We start from the raw sequence: 26,833 nt of genomic DNA, 5'->3' as shown, positions 1-26,833 counted from the left end.
CTTAATTTAATTTTTGAGACAGGGCCTCGCCAAATTGCCCAAACTAGAGTATAGAGGTATGATCAGCTCACTGCAGCCTGGAACTTCTAGAAACAAGCGATTCTCCTGCTTCAGTCTCCTGAGTAGCTAGGACTACAGGTGTGCGCCAAGTATACTAGCTGTTTTGTATTTTTTGCAGAAAATAGGATCTCGCTATGTTGCTCAGGCTGGTCTCAAACTCCTGGTCTCAAGCAATGCTCCCACCTTGGTTTCTCAATAGGTGAGAGCCACTATGCCAGGCCTCATGGTTTAATAATTATTTAATCAGTCGGAATGACAGAGTTAAATGGGGATAGGAGTACCTTCATGCCTGTATGGCTGGCAGTGATGAGTTGTAAAGTGTTAAGGAGGTGAGCAGTGAATTAATATAGGAATGCAAACTGGCATGGGGGCTAGGTGAGTCCATATGATAGGATGGGGGTACAAGTTTAGAAGAGGGTTGTTAATTTGAGCAAGGAAATACATGTACACATTTCCAAACTGTGCTAGCACTAGGTTACATACTGGGGAAAAGTTTAAATGGGTAAACATGTTGAGAATAATGGGAGAATGCCTTCTCTTTTCCTGAAGAGGGAATTACAAATACAGAATTCGAGAAATCAATGTGATCATTGATTTTGATAGATGATGGAGATATAGGTAGATGATAGATAGACAGATAGATGGAGATAGATGATAGATAGATGATAGATAGATAGATAGATAGATAGATAGATAGATAGATGATAGATAGATAGATAAAGAGACAGATAGATAGTAATGTACGTGTGTGTGTGAAGTTTGCTCTTTTCCCTGTAAGAGCATGAGTGCAGCAACATTAAAAGAGCAATAAACATACTGAGGCCAATATCTCTGTTTCCAAAAATCATTCTCCATAACTGTCCATAAAATAGGACACTTTGAAAAAAATACAGGTTCCAGTGCTGAGAGAGAGCAAATACAAGATGAGACTGAATATGTTTTGTGCCAGAAAATAAGGAAGAGCTCAAAAAATGATCAGGCCATGATCAAAGTGACAAAAAGTCAGCTTAAAGAATTCCCATGGGCCAAATACTGGACATTTTGAGCATCAAAATACTAATGGTCATAATTTTATAAACCAATTAAAATAGAAATTTATTATAGTGTGAAAAAATCCCTAATTTAGATGAGAAAAAATGACTCTCTGAGTGCCTGAGTAGTTCATTGCCTCATCAGACCTGCAAATGTAATACTGAGTCAAAAAACAACAAAAACAAATTGAGTGCACCACAGATATGAATGCAACAACAGGTTTCACTTTCATTGTTATCATGAAGCCAGAATTGAGATTTATCCATAATCTTGTAAAGCTCTCAAAGCTATTTTAACTTACAGAACCATTAAGTTTTGGGGCACATGAAACAAATCCTGAAGAGAAAGAAAAGCTACTGTGTGTAACTGTTACTTTTCAAACAGAACAGTCTTTAGGTAAAAAGTATTGTTTATTAATGTAATTGACTATTATTTTTAACATGAAATGTGCTTCCAGATATATATACTTGGATCCCTTCTCAAATTGAGGATTATAGAAGACTAGGCCTGTGATTGCATTAGACATTAGCATAAAATACACCGAAGTTGATATTGATTATGGGAGATAATATCTACAGATTCCTATTACATTATTCAAAAATAAATGGGTCTGTGCTTGGAAAGAGATATATAGACAAATGAACAACATGTTAATATAAGTAAAGAGTATACAGGAGTTCTCTATACTGCTTTACAACTTCTTTGTAATTATGAAAGTATACTAACAAAAATTAAACTTGTTATATTGGTATTCATTTACCTAACAATTTCTTTCACTGAGTGGAAGGTTTTTCAGAGACAATTTACACAAACTAAAGCTGGTAAGCAAGGAATAAGGATAAGTTTGGTATATACATTTCGTGTAATCCTCTTGGCAGGAAGAATCATTTCCAGATCATTTCAGCTGAGCTGAAAATAGACTTCTGCTGAGCATTTCCTAGGTTACACTGCCAAAACATTCTCCTTAGCTCTGGTGGCTTGATGTTTTACTCGTGCTATCTTCTACTTTGTTGGGATTGAAAAGAAATGATATTTCATATCACTGATACCCCACTGCGTTCAGCTATGAGAGCAGAATGGTGAGCTTAAGAGTTACTAAAATAAATGTTAATTGATTGTTACAGAATTGTTTGCCTATCTAACTTTAAAATGTGTGTATGTGTATGTGTATGTACATACTTGAAAATGTCCAAGATTATGGAACAGAGCTTTTTGCTATCACAGAAAGTAAAATTCATGTGAAACCTGAACTAGAGCTCTCAGTATTATGAATGATAGACTCTATCTATCCAAGATGACATGTAGATAAACATTCATTTTCACATATTCCTTTTTCCTCAATATCAGGTTTTTTATTGCTTGTCGAACTTTTCACCTCCACTATTTACTTAAGGGCTTCATTAATATTAGTTTATCTCACTTTATTTCTATTCCCATATTAAACACAGAGATGGAAAAATAAAGCTTTATATTAAGCAGTGACCAAGAAAGAAGGTCTTAATTATATCTAGTTCCTTTTCGGCCTCAACAAGGCCATTTTTAAATGCAGCAATATTGTTTATCATGTTTAATACTGTCTTGAGGTTTGTAAATATGATAGAATCTATGCTTCTTCTATCCATTCAAAGGAAAAAATAAGAACCATGCACATTTATGCAGCTAGGCAAGGGGAAAATAATATCATAGTAAATTTTTGTGCATATTTTTAGAATCAAAAGTTAAACATTAATTTGTAAAAAGTCAATGCCCCAAAATTGATAAGCAACTGATTTTACAGAATGCTTTTAATTGAGCTATGAAACATATTTTGTTATACTCTGGTGTGTTTGTGTGCTTGAAAGGAGAGTTTCAATGAAAAATGACCAATGTTACTTTTAGTCAACATGATAGGAGTAGTCTTTAATAATGAGACTGGGAAGTAAAACACTTCCAGATGCCTTAAATTGAGCCACCATAGACTTTGCGTATTATAAATATAGTCTGTACTTCAGTTTTTAGACAGTTTTTAAAATGAAGAATTATACAATAAAAATACCAAATCTTGGACTAAAGCTGAGCATTTTGGAATGATAAATTTCACTTGGAGATTACATACCAGAGCAAAAATAATTTTAAATATAGCATCTGTCCTTTTTATAACTGTATTTTATATTTTGTTACTTTATTGAGTAGTAAGAAATTTATATGATCCCCAAAATAAAATTATGTATAAGAAAAGTGTTTTCATTTATGTATTTCTCCCTCAATCCTTTCAACTCTGCTCCTACCTATCCATGTTGGTAACCAATTTAATTAGTTTCTGGTTTATCCTTCCTGCATTTCTTTTTATAAAAATATGCAGATAAATGAATGTTTTCTTATTTCTCCTTTCTTTAACATAAAATGTCAAACATTTTATATGCTCTTTTTTTGTACTATTTTACAAATAAAATTTCAATGAGTATCATCATGCAGATGTGTTTCCTATTGAAGATGATTGGATTTAATGATAAAATATTTACAGATTTATTAGATGCTATCAAATTTAAATGCATAAGGTTAAAACATTTTGCATTTCTAAAGCAATATACGAGTGCTTAGTTCCCAAATAAACACACTGTTGCACTTTTATTTTTGATCAACTATGAAAAAGAGTTGCTCAGGATATGTTTAATTTTTATTCCTCTTATTATCTATAAAGTTGAAAATTTTTCCTATATTAACAAGCAATTTTCATACTTTGTGAATTATTATTATGTGTTCCAATTTTTCTGCAACATTTCTATTTCTTCCCCTCAACATTTGTAGAATGCTGAGGATTGTTGATATGGGTTAGTTATTTGTGATTAATGTTGCAGGTGTGTGTTTGGCATTTGTCCTTTGACTTTTTAATTGCATTTTGCCCATGTTAAAAATTGTAAAAACTAATTTCAAGTTATAAGTCATTTATTTTATGTCCTTTTATATTGGTATCCTTATTAAAAACAGTTCTGTGTATTCAGATTAGCATGATGAATTCACTTATATTTTCTTCTTGTACACACACATGTCTGTGGGTGTTCAATTTTTAATATTTAGATTCATGGCACATTTGGGAAATGGTGTTTTATTACTAAAATATAAGATGTAATTGTGAAAACTAAATATTCATCAACCCCTTTTTCCTTAATGGATTTTAATCAGAAATTGATATTGGGTGTTTAATGTGTTATCATCATTATACAGATAACCATAAAATTTTCACCTTTGGTTTATTGATATGATAAATTAATGATTTTCCTAACATTGAAATAAACTTGGTCCCTAGTAATAAACCTTTTTCCCATATTGTCATATTGTATCATTTAATTCATACATTTCATTCTATTACTTTATATTTTATTTAAGAACTTTAAATTGATCTGCATTTGTGATATTGGTTTGTAATTTTCATATTCATGTGCTATCATTAGTGGTTTAGATATCAATGTCTGTTTTCATGCTGCTATGAAGAAATACCAAAAACTGGGTAATTTATAAAGGAAAGACGTTTAATTGACTCAGTTACCTATAGCTGGGGAGGCCTCAGGAAACTCACAATCATGATGGAAGGCAAAGGAGAAGCCGACGCCTTTCACACAGGGCAGCCCTAAGGGGTGAGTGCAAGCAGGGGAAATCTCAGATGCTTATGAAACCATCAGATCTCATGATACTTACTCATTATCATGAGAAAAGCATGGGGAAAATAGCCCCCATAATCCAATTACTTCCACTTGATCCCACCATTGACACATGGGGATTATTACAATTCAAGGTGAGATTTGGGTGGGAACACCGTTGATAGAGCCAAACCATATCAATGTCATACTGGTTATACAGGAAAAAAAAAACCCTTATTTCTGATGTTGTGGAAAAATTAATGTATTTGGAGGATTACATATTTATTAAATGTTTGCTTCGTAAGATTGTAAAACTTTGGGGTTTAAGTGTGTTTTTTGTTTGGTTTTTATTTCTCAAATCACTTTTATTGTTTTATTTTAATTTTTTCATACAATTTTATTTATATTTAAGGCCATGAATTATCCTACAATTATCACTATATACTAAAATATAAAATTTAAAGTATTTATTATTTTTTCATAAGTTTTGTAACTTTTTTACACCATAAATATACGTAATGTTTATTTGTCAATTAAAAAATGAAAGTTAAATACTGTATAGCACTCACTTATTTGAATATAAAGTTTTTTCTATTTGTTGCCCTGCAATATGGAATTTAGGTCATTTAATTTTTTTATAATTTTTTATTTCAGTAGTTTTCATGAAACAGGTGGTTTTTGGTTATATGGATAAGTTCTTCAGTGACCATTTCTGAGATTTTCATGCACCTGTCACCAAGCAGTATACACTGTACCCAATGTGTGCTCTTTTATTTCTAGCCTCCCTCCTACCCTTCCTTCGGTGTCCCCAAAGTCCATTATATCATTGTTATGCCTTTGCATTCTCATAGCTTGGCTCCCTCTTATGAGTGAAAACATATGATGTTGGTTTTCCATTTCTGAGTTACTTCACTTAGAATAATGGTCTCCAATTCCATCCAGGTTGCTGCAAATGGCATTATTTTGTTTCATTTGATGGCTGAGTAGTATCCCATGTTGTATGTATACTGCATTTTCTTTATCAATTGCTCAATGGACATTTAGGCTGGTTCCGCATCTTTGTGATTATAAATTGTGCTGCTATAAACGTGCATGTGCAAGTGTCTTTTTCATAGAATGACTTCTTTTTCTCTGGGTAGATATCCAGTAGTGAGACAGCTGTTTTGAACAGTAGGTCTACTTTTAGTTCCTTAAGGAATCTCCATACCATTTTTCATAGTGGTTGTACCAGTTTACATTCCCACCAGAAGTGTAAAAGTGTTCCCTTTTCACCATGTCCATACCAACATCTTTTTTTTTTTTTTTTAATTATGGCCATTCTTGCAGGAGTAAGGTGATATCTCACAGTGGGTTTGATTTGCATTTCCCTGATAATTAGTGATGTTGAGAATGTTTTCATATGTTTGTTAGCCATTTGTATATCTTCTTTTGAGAATTGTCTATTCATGTCCTTGGCCTACTTTTTGATGGGATTATTTTTTTTCTTCCTGATTTGTTTGAGTCTCTTATAGATTCTGGATATTAGTCATTTGTCAGATGTATACGTTTCAATATTTTCTCCCATTATGTGGGTTGTCTGCTTACTATGCTGATTATTTATTTTGCTGTGCAGAAGACTTTTAGTTTAATTAAGTCTTATCCATTTATTTTTGTTTTTGTTGCATTTGCTTTTGGGTTCTTGGTCATGAACTCTTTGCTTAAGCTAATGAGTTTCTCCAATGGTATCTTCTAGAATTGTTATGGTTTCAAGTCTTTGATACAAGTTTATTGTCCATCTGGAGTTGATTTTTGAATAAGATGAGACATGAAGATCCAGTTTTATTCTTCTACATGTGGCTTGCCAATTATCTCAGCATCATGTAATGAATAGGGTGTCCTTTCTACATTTTATGTTTCTGTTTGCTTTGTCGATGATCAATTAGCTGTAACTATTTGACTTTATTTCTGAATTCTCTATTCTGTTCCATTGGTCTACATGCCTATTTTTTATACAAGTGCCATGCTGTTTTTGTAACTACAGCTTTGTGGTAAAGTTTGAGATCTGGTAATGTGATGACTCCAGATATGATTTCTAGCTCTGTGGTTTTTTTTCTAGTTCTGTGGGTTTTTTTCTAGTTCTGTAAGGAATGGTGATAGTACTTAGATGGAATTACATTGAATTTGTAGAGATTGCTTGTGCTTTTTCAGACTTTTTGATATAGGTATTTAATGCTATAAACTTTCCTCTTAGCACTACTTTTGCTGTATCTCAAAGGTTTTGATACGTTTTGTCACTATTATTCAGCTTAAAGAAGTTTTTAAATTTCCATCTTGATTTTATTGTTGACCCAAAGATCATTCAAGAGCAGATTATTTAATTTCTATGTATTTGTATAGTTTTGAGGGTTCTGTTTGGAGTTAATTTCCAGCTTAAAAATACTTGATAAAATTTTAATTTTCTAAATTTGTTGAGATTGTTTTGTTAAATATCATATGGTCTATCTTGGAGAATGTTCTATGTGCTGAAGAAAAGAATGTATATTCTGCAGTTTTGGGGTAGAATTTTCCATAAATATTTGTTAAATGTATGTGTTCTAGGGTATAGTTTAAGTCCATTGCTTCTTTCTTGACTTTCTGTCTTCATGACCTCTCTGGTGCTGTTGGTAGTGTATTAAAATACCCCCCCCCCATTATTGTGTTGCCATCTATCTCATTTCTTAGATCTAGTTACTAATTGTTTTATAAATTTAGGAGCTCCAGTTTTAGGTGCATATATATGTAGGACTGTGATCTTCTCCTATTGGACTAATCCATTTGTCATCATGTAGTGTCCTTCTTTTTTTTTTATGTTGGTGCTTTAAAGTCTGCTTTGCCTGATATAGGAAATGATATCCGTTCACTTTTGGTTTCAATTTGTGTGGAATATCTTTATATTTACCACAGGTTTAGTGAGTTCTTATGTGTTGGGTGAGTCTCTTGAGGACAGTAGATACTTGGTTGATGGATTTTCATCTATTATATATTTTTCAAGTGGCAAATTTAGGCCGTTTATGTTCAATGCTAGTATTGAGAAGTGGTGTAATGTTCCATTCATCATGTTAGTTGTTACCTTAATACCTTGTTTTGTCATTTTGTTTTGTTTTATAGGCCCTGTGAGATTTATGCTTTAAGGAGGTTCTATTTTCGTATATTTTGAGGTTTTGTTTCAAGATTTAAAACTTCTTTTAGAATTTCTTGCAGTGCTGGTTTAGTAGCAACAAATTCTCTCAGCATTTGTTTCTCTGAAACACACTTTATCTCTCCTTCATTTATGAAGCTTAGTTTCGCTGGGTACAAAATTCTTCGCTGACAATTATTTTGTTTTAGTAGGCTAAAGACGGTACCCTGATACCTCTGGCTTATAAGATCCCTGATGAGAAGTCTACTGTTAATCTGATATGTTTTACTCTATATGTTTTCTGATGTTTTTGTCTCACAGCTTTTAATGTTCTTTCCATTGTCGTGCCTCTAGATAACCTGATGCCTTTATGCCTAAGTGACTATCTTTTTATAATAAATTTCCCAGCGGTTCTTTGAACTTCCTGCATTTGGAAGTCTGGATCTCTAGCAAGACCAGGCAAGTTTTCCTCAATTAATTCCTCAAATACATTTTTCAAACTTTTAGATATCTAACCTTTCTCAGGAACACCATTTTCCTCATCTTTCTCAGGAACAACAATTATTTTTAGCTTTGGCCATTTCACATAATCCCAAGTTTCTTGGAGGCTTTGTTCATTTTTAAATTGTTTTATTTGTCTCTGTCTGATTGGGTTAATTTAAAAGCCTTCTCTTTGAGCTCTGAAGTTCTTTTTTTCACATCTAGCCTACTGTTAAAACTTTCCACTGCATTTTGTTTTTCTCTAAGTGTGTCTTTTATTTTCAGAAGTTGTGATTTTTTTATTCTTTATGATATCTGTCTCTCTGGAGAATTTTTCAACCATATCCTGTATTTTTTTTTTTTTTATAAATTTAAGTTGTTTTTCACATTTCTCTGGTAGCTCCTTGAGTAGTTTAATTAGCAACCATTTTAATTCTTTATATGACAATTCAGAGATTTCTTCTTGCTCTGGATCCGTTGGTGGGAGCTGATGTAATCTTTTCAGGGTATTAAAGAACCCTGTTTTGTCATATTACCAGAATCACTTTTCTGATTCCTTCACCTTTGGATAGACTATTTCAGTGGAGAGTTCAGAAACTCAAGCCCTGATGTTCAGATTCTCGTCCCATGGGTTGATTCCTTGATGTGATGCTCTCCTCCTTCCCCTAGTGATGGGGCTTCCTGAGAGCTGTACTGCAGTAATTGTTATTACTCTTTGGAGTCTAGCCACCCAGTGAGGCTACCAGGCTTTGGATGGTGCTGGGGGATATCTGCAAAGAGTCTTGTGATGTGATCTGTCTTTAGGCCTCCCATCCATGGATGCCAGCACTTATTCTGGTAGAGGTGGCAGGGAAGTGAAGTAGACTCTGTGAGAGTACTTTGTGTGCTGTCTTTCTTGAATGCTGGTTATACTAGCAGTGAAGTTGTCATGTGGACACACTCAGGAACTCTGGTTAGCCAGGATGTTGCAGGCAATGGAATTAGGTGTTGTCTTTTCTTTTCTATGATCTTGGTTATTCCATCATGAGTGCAGTAATGTCTTCAGTTGACTGGCCTCCAGCCAAGAAGAGGTACTTTCAACAGAGCACCAACTATGATAGTAGTAGGGGACCCTAAGCTTGACTTAAGATGGCCAGGGTAAATATTTTGAATTCTCTGTCAATGGGCAGTGCCATTAAGCTCCCAAGAGTATCTATGTTTTGTGCACAGCTACAAAGTCTGGAATGGAAATTCCGTCAGATAGGGGCAGGGTTAGGCAGATCTAGGCTCAAACTCTTCTTGGTTAGGGCTTACCTTGGCCACTATGGGGAGTGGGGGTTTGTTCTCAGGCCAATGGAGTTTATGTTTCTTAGGCGACCTTGGCCACCTCTTCTTTATTATATAGTTCACCAGGGAAGTGAGAAATAGCCAGTAGTGAGACGTCTCACCCGGCTCCCATGCAGCTGGCAAGGTCCGTCTCATTCCAGCGGCACTTTGCTCAAACCTTGCCTCAGGCTGTGAGAAGCCTCACTGAGAAAGCAAACATGGCTTTTGCACCCAGCCCCTTCACACCTGCCCACTCCATCGGTGGCAGCCCCTGTGTTCCTGTACTCGCTCATATCTGTAGCATCTTCTGCTTGTCCCCTGGACTTTGCTCAAGAAAATTTGTGCCCAGTTGAAACTTTTGCCTGATTCTCTTTTGCCTGGTACTCAAATGCTGATTTTCTTCTTGGTTTTATTTGTCTTGTCATTATTTCCATTTAAACACGCTGTTTTAGTTGACTCTCATAGAAATAACATTTATTTGGGTTCCTCCCTTTAAGACATTTTAAATGTTTTAAATTGGTGATTTGACTTTTACATTTACTCATTAGAGAATATAATTATTCCAATGTTTAAATTTTATCTAAAAGTATAAATGTTTGTATTTTAAGTATACTTGTTAGCTTTACTCTTAAACCATTTTAATATGTGTAGTCAACTGTTTCTATTAATCTTTTTTTAGCTTATACATTTTTATTGATATACTTTGCCTCATATTATTGTTTATATCATAATCAATAAATGTATTTTTTTCCTGTTTTGTCTCTTATTTTCCAATATTTTGGTTTCATTATTTCTAAATTGGCAGTAAATAAAATATGTAAATGGTTATTATTCTATCTTCATTCTGACTTATGGTCATATTTTAGATTTAAAATTAAACATTTATTCCTGGAAACACGCAAACTCCCAAGATTGAATCTGGATGAATTTGAAATATTTAACATACCAACATTGAGTTCCAAAATTGAATCACTAATTCAAAAAAAAAAAATGTAACAACAACAACAACAACAAAAAATCCCTGCATCAGATAGATTCACAGCTGAATTATTCCAGATGTACGAAGAAGACCTGGTACCAATTCTACTGAAACTATTCCAAAAAAGTGAGGAGGAGGAACTTCTCTTTAACTTATGCTAAAAAGCCAACATCACCCTGATGCCAAAACAGGGAAAGACACAGTGAAAAAGGAAAACCATAGGCCAATATCTCTGATGAAAATGGATGCAAAAGTCCTCAACAAAATACTAGCAAAGTGAACTCAATAGCACATCAAAAAGTTAATTCACTGTGATCAAGTAGGTTTTTTTCCTGAGATCCTAGGTTGGTTCTACATATGAAAATCAATAAATGAAATTCACCACATAAATAGAATTACAAACAAAAACCATATTATCATCTCAATAGATGCAGAAAGAGCTATTGATAAAATTCAAAATAACTTCATGATAAAAACCATCAATACCCTAGATATCCAAGGAAATACCTCAAACTAATAAAAACAATCTTTAACACACTCATAGATAATATCACACTGGGCAAAAGATGGAAGCATGCCACTTAAGACCCAGAACAAGACAACGATGCCCATTCTCACTACTGCTATTCAACATAGTACTAGAAATTCTAACCAGAGCAATTAGGCAAGGGTAAGAAATAAAAGGCATCCAAGCAGAAAAAGAAGCCAAATTATCTCTCTTTGCTGATGACATGATCTATAGCTAAAAAACCCGAAGGACTTCTCCAAAAGGTTCCTGGAACTGATAAACAAAATCAATGCACAAAAATGATTAGCATTTTTATACACCAACAATTTTCAAGCCAAGAACCAAATCAACAATGCAATCCCATTTACAATAGCCACAAAAATTAAAATACTCAGAAATCCGTCTAACTGTAAAAAGGAGATAAAACATCTCTACAGAGCACTGCTGAAAGAAATAGACAACATAAATGGAAAAACATTCTATACTCATGGCTCTTCTAATTTCATGTCTGTTTATTTTACCAATTTGAAATGGATTCATATTTAAAGAGTATCTTCTCTTTCAGTGCAAAAAATAATCTTTTAGTGGATGATTTTAGTTTTCTGAGGATGTTGGAGAAGAAACTCTACAGATTCTTTTTCTTGTTCTCCTGGATTTTCACAACATACATTTACTTCTATTGTTTTTATTTTGTCATAACATCAGTGTAAATAGATGGCTAATTGTGGGAAGCAAGTTTCTCATTGTTTGAGTTAGAAGTTACATAGAGGCTATATGGTAATATCCATGAGGTGATACATTAAAGTTGGATATCTCTGTTTAAACTCAGGTAGCTTAATGTGGAGACAGATGGTTATATGCAGAAATATTTGCAAAATGCACAGACACATAGCATATACACAAATATATTTTTTGAGTGGTTTTCTGAAAGAACTAGCAACACCCTAGTAGCAATAAACTCAAATATTGGTCTCTAATGTAATTCTTTAATTCAAGAATCCAGGAGAGATAGCCTCATTCAAAAATGGCTGCCAAAAGACTCCTTGGAGAAATGTCTGATTCTCGGGCTGGAGCAGAAAATGTAGAAGTTGAGCTTAGAGTAAAAATAGAAGTGCTGAAAACCAAACAAACCAAACCAAACAACCACACAATGAAAAGTATCAAGGAGACCAGAGTCTGCCAAATGAGCTCCCAAAGAACAGAACTAGGAAAAAACTAAGCAAGAAAATTAAGTAATGTTGAATTTTAACCCAAATTGTAACATAAATACCCATGAAGCCATGTTTACATAAATACATAATCAAAACCAAGCACTCAATAAATAAATACATGGAAAAAAGAGACAAACTTCTAATAATTTATGTAGAGAGTTTGCCCTCAAGGAGGAGCACAAGTTTCCACTCCTTAAATGTAGATTGCACATAATGACTTCCTTCCAAAGAGTACAGTAAGGGGAAGAGGGACATTACACTAAAAAATAAGACAAACACTTTATCAGCTAAGTGGTCAAAGTCAACCGTCACATCACACTGATGTCATGCAGCTTTGACAGAATTAGATAAAAATAACACTTAACCTCTGTGATTCCTACAACTTAGAACTCTAATTTAATCGTATTAGAAACATTAAAGAAACATTAATTGAGGGACATTTTACAAATACCTGGTTAGTACACCTAAAAGCTGTCAAAATTATCAAAAATGAGAAAAATCAAAGAAGCTATAATAGCCAAGAGGAGTCTAAGAGACCATATGTGTAAGGGTAATGTGGAAATCTAAACGCAACCCTAGTTCCAGAAAAGAGACACAATGAAAAGCTGAGTAACTGAATAACTTGTGAACTTAGTTAATAATAACACATCAATATTGATTTATTAATTGTAATCAATGTTTGATACTACTATAGACATTGATAGAGAAAATGACATGTGGTATGGGAAACTTTATAATATCTTTTTTTCCTATATATGAAAACTTTTCTAAAGAGTAATGTTTATTAAATTGAAATATAAACATATTACTATTTTCTATTCCAATAGTATATGACTATAATCCATTCCCTAGTGAATTTTGAGATATTTATGTAGTCCTGACACAGATACTAACGTAGTTTGGCTCTGTGCCTCCACCCAAATCTCACCTCGAATTGTAATAATCCCCACATGTCATGTAAGGGACAAGATGGAAGGTAATTAAATCATGGTGGTGGGTTTTTCCTGTAATGTCCTCATGATAGTGAATAAGTCTCACAAGATCTGATGGTTTCATAAAGGCGAGTTCCCCTGTGCATTCTCTCTCTTCCCTGTTACCATGTAAAATGTGACTTTGTTCCTCCTTTGCCTTCTACCACAATTGTGAGACCTCCTCAGTCATGTGGAACTGTGAGTCAATTAATCCTCATTTATTTATAAATTCCCCAGTCTTCAGTGTGTCTTTATTAGCAGCGTCAGAACAGACTAACAGCAAATTGGTTCCAGTAGAGAGGGGTGCTGTTGTAAAGATACCCAAAAATTTGGAAACGACTTTGGAACTGGGTAACAGGCAGAGATTGGAACAGTTTGGAGGGCTCAGAAGAAGACGGGATTATGTGAGAAAGACTGGAACTTCCTAGATACTTGCTAAATGGCTTTTTGACCAAATGCTGCTCATCTCAGATGGAGATGAGAAACATGCTGGAAACTGGAATAAAGGTGACCCTTGCTATGTTTTAGCAAAGAGACTGGCTGCATTTTGCCCCTGCCATAGAGGTCTGTGAAACTTTGACATTGAAAGAGATGATTTAGGGTATCCTACAGAGGTGATTTGGGTGCTGTTAAAAGCATTTAGCTTTATGTATTCACAAAGATGTGGTTTGGAATTGGAACTTATGTTAAAAAGAGAAGCAGAGCATAAAAGTTTCAAAAAATTGCAGCCTGATGATGGAGTAGAAAAGACAAACCCATTTTCTGAGAAGAAATTCTAGCCAGTTGCAGAAATTTGCACAAGTAATGAGAAGTCAAATGTTGATCACCAGGACTATGGAGAAAATGTCTCCAGGGCATGGCAGAGACCTCTGCAGCAGCCTCCCCCATCACAGGCCTAGAGGCCTAGGAGGAAAAATGGTTTCCTGGGCTAGGTCAGGGGACCCCCTGCTGTGTGCAGCCTAGGGTCTTGGTGCTCTGCCTCCCAGCTGCTCCAGCCATGGCTAAAAGGTACCCAGGTATAGCTCAGGCCATGACTTCAGAGGATGCAAATTCCAAGCCTTGGTAACTTCCATGAGGTGTTGAGCCTATGGGTGCACAGAAGTCAAGAATTGAGGTTTGGGAAACCTTTGTCTAGATTTCAGAGGATGTATAGAAATGACATCATTGAGAAGCTCTGCTAGGACAGTGTGGAAAAGAAATGTGGGGTGGGAGCCACCACACAGAGTCCTCACTGTGGCACTGCCTAGTGGAGCTCTGAGAAGAGGGCCACTGTCCTCCAGACCCCAGAATGGTAGATCCACCAACAGCTTGTACTGTGCACCTGGAAAAGTAATAGACACTCAACACCAATCCATGAAAGCAGCCAGAAGGGGAGCTGTACCCTGCAAAGCTATAGGAGTGGAGTTGCCTGAGGCCATGGGAGCCCACCTTTTGCATCAGCATGATCTGGTTGTGAGACATGGAGTCAAAGGAGATCATTTCTGAGTTTTAAGATTTGGCTTCCCTGCTGGATGTTGAACTTGCATGGGGTCTGTAGCCTCTTCATTTTGACCAATATCTCCCATATGAAGGGGATATATTTACTCAATATCTGTACCCTCATTGTGTCTAGGAAGTGACCAACTTGCTTTTGACTTTACAGTCTCATAGGCAGAAGGGACTTGCCTTGTCTCAGATGAGAGTTTAGACTTGGACTTCTGAGTTAATGCTGAAATGAGTTAAGACTTTGGGGGATTATTGGGAAGGCATGATTGGTTTTGAAATGTGACGACATGAGATTAGGGAGGGGCTAGGGGTAGAATGGTATGGTTTGGCTGTGCGTCCCTACCCAAATCTCCCCTTGAATTATAATAATCCCCACATGTGGTGGAAGAGACCCACTGGGAAATACCTGAATCATGGGGGCAGGTATTTCCAGTGCTGTTCTTGTGATAGTGAATAAGTCTCACAAGATTTGATGGTTTTATAAAGGGGAGTTCCACTACACAAGCTCCCTTGCCTGCTTCCATGTGAGACATGGCTTTGCTCCTTATTCACCTTCTGCCACGATTGTGAGGTCACCCCAGCTCTGTGAAACTGTGAGTCAATTAAATCTCTTTTCTTTATAAATTACCCAATCTCAGGTATGTCTTTATTAGCACTATGTGGACAGACTAATACAGATGCCCACTGTTTTAATTTTCAATTTTTTCAAATATTTCTTTACTTGATGTGAGGATTACAATTTTTGGGAAACAAATTTCAAATAGAACTGGCTTATAACCTTTTACTACTTTCAAAAATAAAAGCTTCTGACATCAAGAATTTCTTGGGTTTTTATGGGAAAACAAATAGTACATAAAATCTATCATTTTAGTTGCAATGTTATGTATGACAACTTATAAAATGGACATATTCCCTATAGAGTATGTTTGCTACAACATTAAGCTTTGCTAAATACTGCATGCTATTTGTCACGTTTTGATTAGTGAAATATACAAAATATTGATGATACTAAATACTGCAAGAATTAGCTAGGAAAGATATTACACAAATAAATCATATCTAAATGTTTTGTTAGTGTAAGACAAATAGCTTAAAAAAAAAAAAAACTATTTCAATAATGTACCATATGTTGATTTGATTACCAAGAATAATAATGATTTGTAAAAAGGAAATTATACATGAGTCACTACCATCCCTTGAGAAATTAAATATCAAAATATTTTTGAGTCTCATGTATAACTTCAACTCCCTGTACTTTTTAAAGAAGAACCTTATGATTTTGTATTTATTCAAATTTAATCTCTAAAGTCTTTCAGATGAGTAACAAATCAGTTTTGTGTTTCTAAACAAAATTAGTAGTTAGTTACCCTTTAATTTTTTAATAAAAATGCATTTCATACTCAGAAGAAAAAGTTCATTGATCAAATTATTAGACACGTAAGAAAGCAGCATATTAATCAGTGGTTACTTTTCAAGCATTACCTGTTGGAATGACTAATGCTAATTTAAATAGCTATTGTCTCACTTTTTAGACATCAGAAGTGTTTTTAGTAATATCCTTGACATAGAGATAAAATTCCTGCTAGTTATTTGAATCATCAATCAGTATCTTTGTATACACACACACACATGCATGCACACAACTATTTTTCCTCAAAATGCAACACAATTTTTATAAAGACATTTGCTTGATACAGGTTGATGGGTACCATGATTTTTTAAGTAAACACAATTCTTTATGGTTTTTTTTCTAAAAAATGAGTCAATAAATTATGATATGTTTTATATATAGTTTATTTTAAAATAGAATCCAATTACGAGAAGGGAAGAGTTTTACGTAATTTTCAAGAATCAAGTGCTGTTGCTTGTTTGGCTGCCTTTTAAAATATTCTCACAAACTTTCTTAATATCATTGAAAAATATAAATAAAGCCTTACTTCATGAAGAAAAGTCATTATTCCTTCAGACTTATGTGTCATAAAATTCCTTTCTCATGCTAAGCTTCAGACATTCCTGCATTAGGGTTAAACATAGGTCTTAGTTTGACATTTTGTGAATAACAAAGATCACACCTTTCATGTGACAAGGCTTATTTGAAGAAAATAAGTACATATCTTTCTTGACTTTCAGTTAATTATCTTTAGGTAAAATTTTTCAACATTCGCCTTCCCAAAAATTGAACATATTTTTCTCACAATTTTATTTCTTTTATATCTGTTTAAAGATTGTGGTGCCCTTAAACATTTATGTTCAATCATGAGAACTATACAAATTATAAGTGTTAATGCTTTAACTACTTTCTTAAAAAAAACCAAATAAACAAAAAGCACCTTCTTTTCTAAAATATCACAGACAAAGTATAACAAGTACTTATGGAAATAACAGGGTCAAGATCACATGACTCAAAATATATGCAACCATTAAGTTTGGCCTAAAGCTGCCTCCTTGTTAGTACAGCCTAAAAGTTTCTCTGTAAATAGGGAACTGTAACCTAACTGAATGTGTAAACAGACAATAGCTTACCCTTTCACTGATCACTGAATTTCAGTCAGTCACAGGTGATCAACTGTTCAAACAATGTTCAAATAAGAAAAAGTCAAACTATACACAATCCAATTATTTTGGTACCTCACTTTCATTTTTTGTACCTCACTTTCATTTTCTGCACATCACTTTCCTTTTTTTTTGTCTGTAACTCTTCAACCGACTGGCAGAGCTAAAGTCTCTCTGAATCTATTCTGTTTCAGAAGGCTGCCTGATTCACAAATCATTCTTTGTTCAGTTAACCCATTTATGCATGAGGTTGCAATTTTTTGAAGTTTTGCAATCAGACCTTGATGATGACTTTGAGCAGTAAGATATAAATAATTCCCATACGCTTAGCATTCCAGTAATGGAACACTAGACATAAAAGAGTTTTAAACTCTGTTGAATTTAATTTGTCTAAAGTTTCTCTTTTAACAGATGGTGTCAGAAGTTGGATCTGGACTAGAGTTTCTAGAGACTCACAGGAGCCTTAAGACCAAGCAAGGTGTTCGCTGGACCCATTGTGTCCATTACTCTCTCCCAGCAACTAAGGATTATGGGTAAGTAGTTGTCTCCAAGCTCAACAATTTATGTTTTGAGTATCTTAGGCTTGTTTGAATAATTTTTTAAAAATCTGAAATGGGTTTGGAAGTTTCAACAAAAATTAGGCTAGATCCAGGATTAGATGGATTTGATGAATAGCTGGATTGGATCCCATTACAGGCCTCAGGTGTCTGACTGGGTCAGACAGAAAGTGGCAGTAAATGGCAATATTGCAGAGGTGTGGATTCTATCTTTCAGAAATTCACAGGAATTTTTTTTTTTTATAATCTATCTGCTGTGTTTATTTTTCTTGAATTCTTCGGTAGAAAAAAAACATCATAGTCTTAGTTGATCAAGGATATCTGACAGCCAAAATTAAAATTAAATATAAAAATGGAATTCTTAATTTCTGAAGAACTAGTTACTTCACCTTCTGGTTATGCCCACATTTACATGTGCAAGTATTAAGGCCCAGAAGCAGCAAACACTTTTAGAAATGGTGAAATCTTACTAAAGGTAATTTAGAAATCACAGTGGAGTATTCCAAATGAAACACACCGCCCTTTAAGAAATGCACTTAAAAATGAAAACTTCCAAATTAGTCTTCTCCAGGCATGCCTACTGATATGCATAGACTTTTAAAAAGAATATGAAATTTTTATTTCCTTTTTAAAAGATTCTTTATAAAATGAAAATAAAAAGCTTAAGTGACTAATAATAAAAATCTGATCTGCTTAACTTTTGAATTAGTTACTATCCTGCATGAAGTTGCAGAGAAAGCTATGGCGGATAAACTGTTTAAAAAATATATGTCTTCAGGTAAAGCAGAGTTGCTTCTTTTTCAGAACTGTCCATGCTGAGTCCAGGCATAAAGAATGCTTTATTTGCCCTATGTTTTAGTAGACTCTATCCGGAGCCTTTTTTTTTTTTTTTTTTTTTTTTTTTGGTTAAGGAAACAGTAGCTAAGTTAAAGAAAACCACCTATTGAAATAAACAGTTCTCCAAAATACCTTTCTGACATTTACCTGTCTTGAAATCCTTCTTTAAAAGAAATTTGCAACTGTAAAGAAAATTTTAATTTGTAAGGGTGCCAAAGAGGGAAGACTGGGTTGAAATTCTTACCATTGTTTGAAATTGACATAAAAGTCCTACCTTTGTTCAAGATGCTTCTCTCAGCCATCTCATTTTAACTGGGTCTTTATGCACTACCTTTTTCCATGATTTGAATAAATGATTTTTCAAATATTTGAGCAATATTTAAAGCTAAAGTGTCAGCTATGTGCTTTTGAGATACAAATTTTCTACCTTGTAACACCTGAATCATCCCTTTAGAAATGTAAATTTAGTATTGTTTAGCTAACAATTGCTGAGGCCAAGGAAACAGGTCATTTGAGAGTTGATAGGCTGAATGGGGAAAAGAAAAACTATTTGAAAACTGGCAAATGAGAATTCTTTGTAACAGCTAAGATCTGCCTCTGTTTGTCTATATTTCTATAGGTGTTACCTGTGTATAATAATATTTGATAGAAATAGTTTTGAAATTCTTGGTAAACTAAAATAGAAATGGCTTCGGAATTATCAGTTTAACATAATTCAGACATTTTTGCATGTGTCTACTGGTCAGACAGGTTATGTTGTCTCTGCTATGTGTTTTACAATTAGGCAGGTTTATGTTGCCTCTACGTTGTGTTTTAAGGTCGTAAAACTGCTGCTTCTGTAAACTTTTTGATACTTGCTTGGTATAATTGTTAGTCTATGCTTTCAGTATTGAGCTTCTTGATTCTAGGGTCAGGACAGGTGGCCAACGTGAGGCCTGGGAACATGTCCTCAGTGAATTCACTACCAGCTGCAAGGAAAAGTCAAACCCACTATGACTCCTTCCTCTATGGTCCAACTTTGCCTCCTGGGCAAGCTGGGAGGGCTTGAACCCTCCACACATAGTCTTTACAGCTTTATGTTCTGTCTTAAGTGCTGTAACTGGTGAGTAAATTCAGCACCCACATGTGCCTTGCCCTTCATAAATATCCTAGGTGTCATATGGCTACTTGAGACCTATAATGACTGGGGAAGACATAAGGGAGAGTACCTGTGTCATAGTTTCCAAATATTTTTCACTTTTCAGTAATTTAAAATCTTAAAGTCATGTTCTATTAAATTAAATAATAGATAATTATAAAATTTCTAAGTGATTTGTAATTAGTGAAACATTAATTATTAAATATAAGTTTCAACTGACATACTTTGTCACCTAATTCTTCTATGATCTAGAAAAACTAAATATATCTACATCTGTTAATAAGCAAAACGTTAAGGAAACATGTCTTTCTAAAATATTATGAAATGGCTTTCATCTATAAATACTGATATAAAACAGTACATAATTACTTACTTCCTATGTTTTCACTAAAAATTAGGCTTCCTAAGAGTTAAAATTGTAGTTAATATGTATAATTAAAACCACCAGATATAAAATAGTCTATATACAAAACGTGCATTACAAAGCAAGTTGCCCTTTTGGTAACAAAAGTTGTAAAAGCATGACAATGTGTGATTTTGAAAAAAATAATTTTCTCAAGTTTCAAATTTACTTAAATATTGCTTCAAATTAAAGAAATGAAAAGATATAGATAAAAAATAAAGAGTTGGAAAGAGAAAGAAAGTAGAATAAAATTTTGTAAGAGATAACAAAAGGTTTTTAGAAATCTTGTGTGGTCAAAATAATGACTGAGATTGGCTTATAACCAATTAGAACCAAGACCCCTTGCTCAGGCTATAGCTAGACCCAATTATTTTGCGCCTTAAGCTTTGTTTGAATTTCGCGCCATAAGCTGTGTTTGAACTTGTGTTTGCCTATATAAACAGCCTGTAACAAGCAGTCAGGGTCCCAGGGCCAACTTAGAGCTTGGGACCCTAGCGCGCTAGTAATAAATAACTCTCTGCTGTGAACCTCGTGTCGGTGATCCTTCGCGGCGACCCCTGCCCAGGAGGGAATCGAGAGTTCGGTTCTAACATTTGGTGCGTTGGCCGGGAATGGGGGTCGTCCGAGGACCCCCGACCCATCCGGCAGAGACCTATCTGGCCCGGGCCACCGACTGCTGACTGGACGGAATGAAACTAGGCCTCATAAAACTTAAAAAATTAGCACCAGGTGGCCCTAGATAGGGTCCCACCCTGCCTCGATAGGGTCCCACCCTGATAGGGTCCCACCCTGCCAATTCTGGGAAACAACCTCATGGGGTCCAACCCTGCCAATTCCGGGGGTCCCACCCTGCCTCGAAGTTCCCAGAATCAACAACTCCAGGAAAGAACCTCATAAGGTCCTGCTCTAACCAATTAGAACAAGACACCTTGCTCAGGCCATAGCTAGACCCAATTATTTTGCGCCTTAAGCTTTGTTTGAATTTCGCGCCATAAGCTGTGTTTGAACTTGTGTTTGCCTATATAAACAGCCTGTAACAAGCAGTCAGGGTCCCAGGGCCAACTTAGAGCTTGGGACCCTAGCGCGCTAGTAATAAATAACTCTCTGCTGTGAACCTCGTGTCGGTGATCCTTCGCGGCGACCCCTGCCCAGGAGGGAATCGAGAGTTCGGTTCTAACAATTAGAGTTTATTAGTTTTGGAATTGATAATACATTAATACAAAGGTGAAAGTTTGGTTTTCTCTTTTAAACAAGAATTTTCATGTGGCACAGTTGTGACAGTAGAAGATTTTTATTCACATTTTGAGTAAACTGCAAAAAAAAAAAAAGAGAGAAAGAGAGCAAAAGAGAGACAAGGGATAGAAAAACAGAGTCTGTCTCAGGCTATTTTCCTCAGCTCTTTCAATTGGAAAATTGAGTCTCCTATCAAAGAATAAAAGTTTTTGCTTTTTAAAACATGTTTTTACCACTTTGGCTAAATGAAAGGCTATTATTTAGTCACATGATTCTATTTTGTCATGTGACCTGTGATTCTATTTTGATTATTTTAAGCCTTTGTAAGAAAAAATGTTTAACCTTTTTGAGTTATGTTTCAATGAATATGTTATTAATGTATGTCCTAATGCTGTATGAGATTCATAAAATTTTGACGTATCTTGGTATATTTTGTTAGTCATAATTATTGTAATTATGTTAAATTGTTGTAGGCCACGGAAATAAACACATTTTCTTGTCAACTGTGTTTTTAACTATGACCATTTTAAGTTGTTTCTACAGTTAGTTGCTTAGCTCTGATGTAGTTTCTGTAAGTTCTTCACAAGCAGGTAGAATTTTATGGTATTATTTCTTCAAAAAGATTCATGGAAAATATGGAAAAGGCGCTGACAAGCACTCTTCAGTACAGATTTTCCGTAACTATGAGATCATATCATTTGGTTTGAGTAAGAATTTCAAAAACTCCGGGAGACTGATTGGTTCATAAATCTGCTAACCCGAGTGGTACAAAATTCAGTTACATACAAGGAAATACCCTGCAAGATTTCATGCGAAATCAGCCAGCATTAAAATTTTTAAAATATGCAGTTTGGATGAACTCCATGGCACAAGTCAAATTACCAATGATAATCCATTTATTAAGCAGTGTTAGGAACCTGAATTAAGGTAACGAAATTAGTATTTAGGAGCATACAAAACCAATGTTAAGAATGGACTCATGGAGAGTCAATTGTTTTTTGCTCAATTAAACTCTGTAAAATTTAATTTGTTTAAAGTTTTTCTTTTAACACGACTAAAAATCGATCATTCGCAAACCACATAAACTTATGTGAATTTTAATGAGCGCACAACCAAAACCATAAATAATCTTATTTTAAATAGCGCTGTTGGATCTCCATTGGCAATAACGTCTGGGACCACTATCATTAAATATTCTGCATCTTTAACTTGAAAACTTCAGCTTCTTCCTTAGAGTTATAGGTTGTTTGGTGGCATATTCTTCCAATAGAGACCAGTTCCATCAAAATTTAGAATTTGATATGTGGCATAGCATTCAGAAATGGCTTTACATCTTCACTTTCTGCACTGTCAGCACCAAAATTTACTTAAAGTTTTGGCAAAAAGAGAGTAGTTCTTGAAGCCATTACTTATATAAAGACTATATAAAGAATTCAGCTTCTGCAGAAATTTCAACATTTATTTCTAAAGATTTTCATATATTGCTTAGGCTTTCTTAGGAAAATGTCCTTTAATGATTCATAACTTTCATGTATTATGAAAATTACCTATAAAGTAATGCTACATCTGCATAATACTAGCAACACTGTGGAACTGGATATTGCACAACATAAACTACATAAACAATATAAATTATAGTATAACAGATTATATTTAATATTTTTGTCTGTTTTATACATTTAGAATATAATACAGCTGACTTATTACAAAATCTTAGTAATTTTACATCTACTGACAAATTTTTTCTAAGGTTTTTTAAGTACTCACACCAATGATTTAGTTCAGGACTTCATGATCTCCTCCACTACATTTTTATTATATTTTGGCTAATTCTTTCAAATATTTTTTATATTTGTTGAAAATAAATTATAATATTTTTATAATTTGGTCCTATATCACTTACTCAAATTCTTCTCACATGTTACACATTTTGCCTTGAGCACTAGTTTAATTTCTTAACTGTTCCCTGCACATTATCCTTATAGTATCTTCAAGACATGCTCCAAGGATAACCTAAATTTAAGCTGTCAGGATAATTTACCTGTAGAACTGCGTTTAGGATAGAGCAATAATGGCACAAAGAAACATAAATTAATTTTCTCAAATAAATAGGTACTGAGATATAAAGAACAGCCTAATTTATCAGCACTGTGAAGAGAACATTGAACCAGGTTTGTTCTATCAGCCTCAAACCATGTAATTTTATAATCAAAATTACCTTTTAGTACAAAATGGTTACAGGAGCATTAGCCATCTCATGTGGTTACCAGACAGCAGGAAAGAAGAAAGAGAAAAGGATAAAGCTTACTTGTTATTTAAAAAAATAAAAATAAAAAAAGAATCCTATAATTTTCATACAACATAACAACACTTCTTTAATGAATACATAGTTATTTGGCTACAGACATAAAAGAAGTTGGAATATAATGTGGTAAATTATGTTTCAAATGCCACATTGAATTATATTTAGTAATAATGTAATTTTGGATTTTTTTTTTTTTTTTTTTTTTTTTTTTTGAGACGGAGTCTTGCTCTGTCGCCCAGGCTGGAGTGCCCTGGCCGGATCTCAGCTCACTGCAAGCTCTGCCTCCCAGGTTCACGCCATTCTCCCGCCTCAGCCTCCCGAGTAGCTGGGACTACAGGCGCCGCCACTTCGCCCGGCTAGTTTTTTGTATTTTTTTTAGTGGAGACGGGGTTTCACCGTGTTAGCCAGGATGGTCTCGATCTCCTGACCTCGTGATCCACCCGTCTCGGCCTCCCAAAGTGCTGGGATTACAGGCTTGAGCCACCGCGCCCGGCCTGTAATTTTGGATTCTATAGGCATAAATGTGAATTCCATAAATCTTTAATTTTATTTCTTTAAGTTTTTGCATCAATTGTGCATTTACTTTTAAAATAATTGAAGACAAATACTGGTTCCTTTATGTTATGAAAACTTGTACAATAATCATATATCCTTCAGATGTAAAAATATTTTTTCATGAAGTGAGCTATTTTCCAAAGGTTTGTTTTTTGAAAAGTTACCAAATTTCTTTCCTCAGTTTATTTATATTTTCAACCTCTGTTTAACTCACTTTGAATTTTTTTCATTTTCCTAGGAAATTCAACATGGCAATCAAATGCTCACATTTATTACCATGGAGCAAGCAATATCCTACAATTAACATATAGCAAGTAATCTCTTATAATTTTAATTGTATATTTATGTATATTTAATTGTATATTTACTTATTTTGTTGTCTAGATTTGATTGTAGTAGTTTTGTATTCATTTTCACAATTTGAGTAAGAAGGGCTATAACAAGCTTCTGAGTCTTTCAAGAACCAAATCTGGATTTGCATTAAATTAACCGCTTTTCCCTTTTATTTAAAAAAACACTACTTTTATGTTTATCTTTAGTGATTATTAGTCTGTTATTTTCCAAAAATTTTAGTTGAATGCTTTATTTTCCATTTTAAATATCATCAATATATTTATCCAAGTGTTTAAAACCATGCTCTTCCATTCTTCACAAATCCAGCGCATCGCTAATCTTTCAAAAGTATCACTGTTTAAAATTTTTGAAGCTTGAATATTGTACAGTCGACTTTCCAAATTGACAGGTTCTGCGTTTGCAGATTTAACCAACTTTTGATCAAAAATAAAAGAAAAAGTATAAAAATAACAACATAACAATAAAAACCAATACTAATAAAAAATCAGTATAGTATAACAACTATTTACATAGCATTTATGTTGCATTAGGTATTATAAGTAATCTAGAAATGATTTAAATTTGTAACAGAGTTTGTGTATATTATATGCAAATATAATACCATTTTATGTAAGGGACTGAAGGATTTGCAGATTTTGATATGTGTAGAGGTCCTGCAACCAATTTCCTGCAAATACCAAGAGACAAATATGTGGTAAATTATCTTGTCTTCAAAGAAACTATGCATAGTTAACATAAGTGCAGGTTTACTTTCTTCGTACTACTTACATGGAGCTGTTCTGTAGCTACCGTAAAGTATATACACTTTTTTTTTTTTTTTTTTTTGGAGACAGAATCTCGCTCTGTCGCCCAGGCTGGAGTGCAGTGGCCGGATCTCAGCTCTCTACAAGCTCCGCCTCCCGGGTTTACGCCATTCTCCTGCCTCAGCCTCCCGAGTAGCTGGGACTACAGGCGCCCCCCATCTCGCCCGGCTAGTTTTTTGTATTTTTTAGTAGAGACGGGGTTTCACCGTGTCAGCCAGGATGGTCTCGATCTCCTGACCTCGTGATCCGCCCGTCTCGGCCTCCCAAAGTGCTGGGATTACAGGTTTGAGCCACCGCGCCCGGCAAGTATATACACTTTAATTTACACCTTTATTGCTTTTTTAATGCGTGAAAACATTTCCCACAAAATTTTTATGTAAAAAAATATTCACTTGAAAGGTAAATATAGCAAATAAAATTCTATTCAATTAAGTTGGTGCCTATATGTGTTAAGAAACTAAATTTTCATTCCAGTAATTATTATTATTATTATTATTATTACTTTTGAGACGACGTCTCAAACTGTCACCCAAGCTGGAGTGCAGTGGTGCCATCTCGGCTCACTGAAACCTCCACTTCCCAGGAGATTTAAGCAATTCTCCTGCCTCAGCCTCCCAAATAGCTGGGACTACAGGCACGCACCAGTATGCCCAGCTAATTTTTGTATTTTTAGTAGAAGTGGGGTTTCACTACGTTGGCCATGCTGGTCTTGAACTCCTGACTTTGTGATCCATCCACCTCGGCCTCCCAAAGTCCTGGGATTACAGGCGTGAGTCATGGCGTCCAGCACCGGTAATTACTTTTAAACTAAGAAATCTAACTATTTTCTCCTCTTTGCAACATAACTATACATATTATCACTCTTTTTAGATATAGCTACCTACATTCAGTATAATTCTTGACATTAATCTATTTTCTAACCAAACAGTGCTTGCTTAGTCATTTGGTCATTTGATTAAATTTTAAGGCATAGGTAACTTTCCAATATATTTTATCAAAGTCTCTTTGATCTTTCCTAACTGAAAAGGTTATACAGAGCCCATTTACAACAATGGAAGGATTCATAAAAACAAGAGGTAACATATCACACACCTGAGCATGAGTGGTCAAAGAGAATTTATTGAGAAAATATACTTATGCCCTTCAGATTTCACCCTTATTAATTCTTCAGCATTTATAAGCTTTATTTAGCAGATTCATTAATATTTTGTTTTAGTTGAACAAGTGGGAATCTGAAATGAGCCATTTTGGAAGTAGCTGGACAAAAGCCTACTCTCTTCAGTTTAGCCACATTGCCCTTCTTTGCATATC

At 34.5% G+C, this 26,833-nt stretch overlaps 1 long non-coding RNA gene across 1 annotated transcript; it reads left to right on the top strand.

Moving 5' to 3' along the window:
- Nucleotides 1-787: 787 nt before the first annotated feature.
- Nucleotides 788-25,198, top strand: LOC103879358. Its single transcript, XR_001896984.3, has 3 exons — nucleotides 788-2,171; nucleotides 17,749-17,870; nucleotides 24,604-25,198. It is a non-coding gene; the product is annotated as an uncharacterized LOC103879358 (long non-coding RNA).
- Nucleotides 25,199-26,833: the final 1,635 nt, after the last annotated feature.

This window comes from Papio anubis, chromosome 15, assembly GCF_008728515.1.
Source record: "Papio anubis isolate 15944 chromosome 15, Panubis1.0, whole genome shotgun sequence".
In the NCBI taxonomy this organism is placed as follows: Eukaryota; Metazoa; Chordata; class Mammalia; order Primates; family Cercopithecidae; genus Papio; species Papio anubis.
This window is presented reverse-complemented; position numbering and strand designations above follow the sequence as displayed.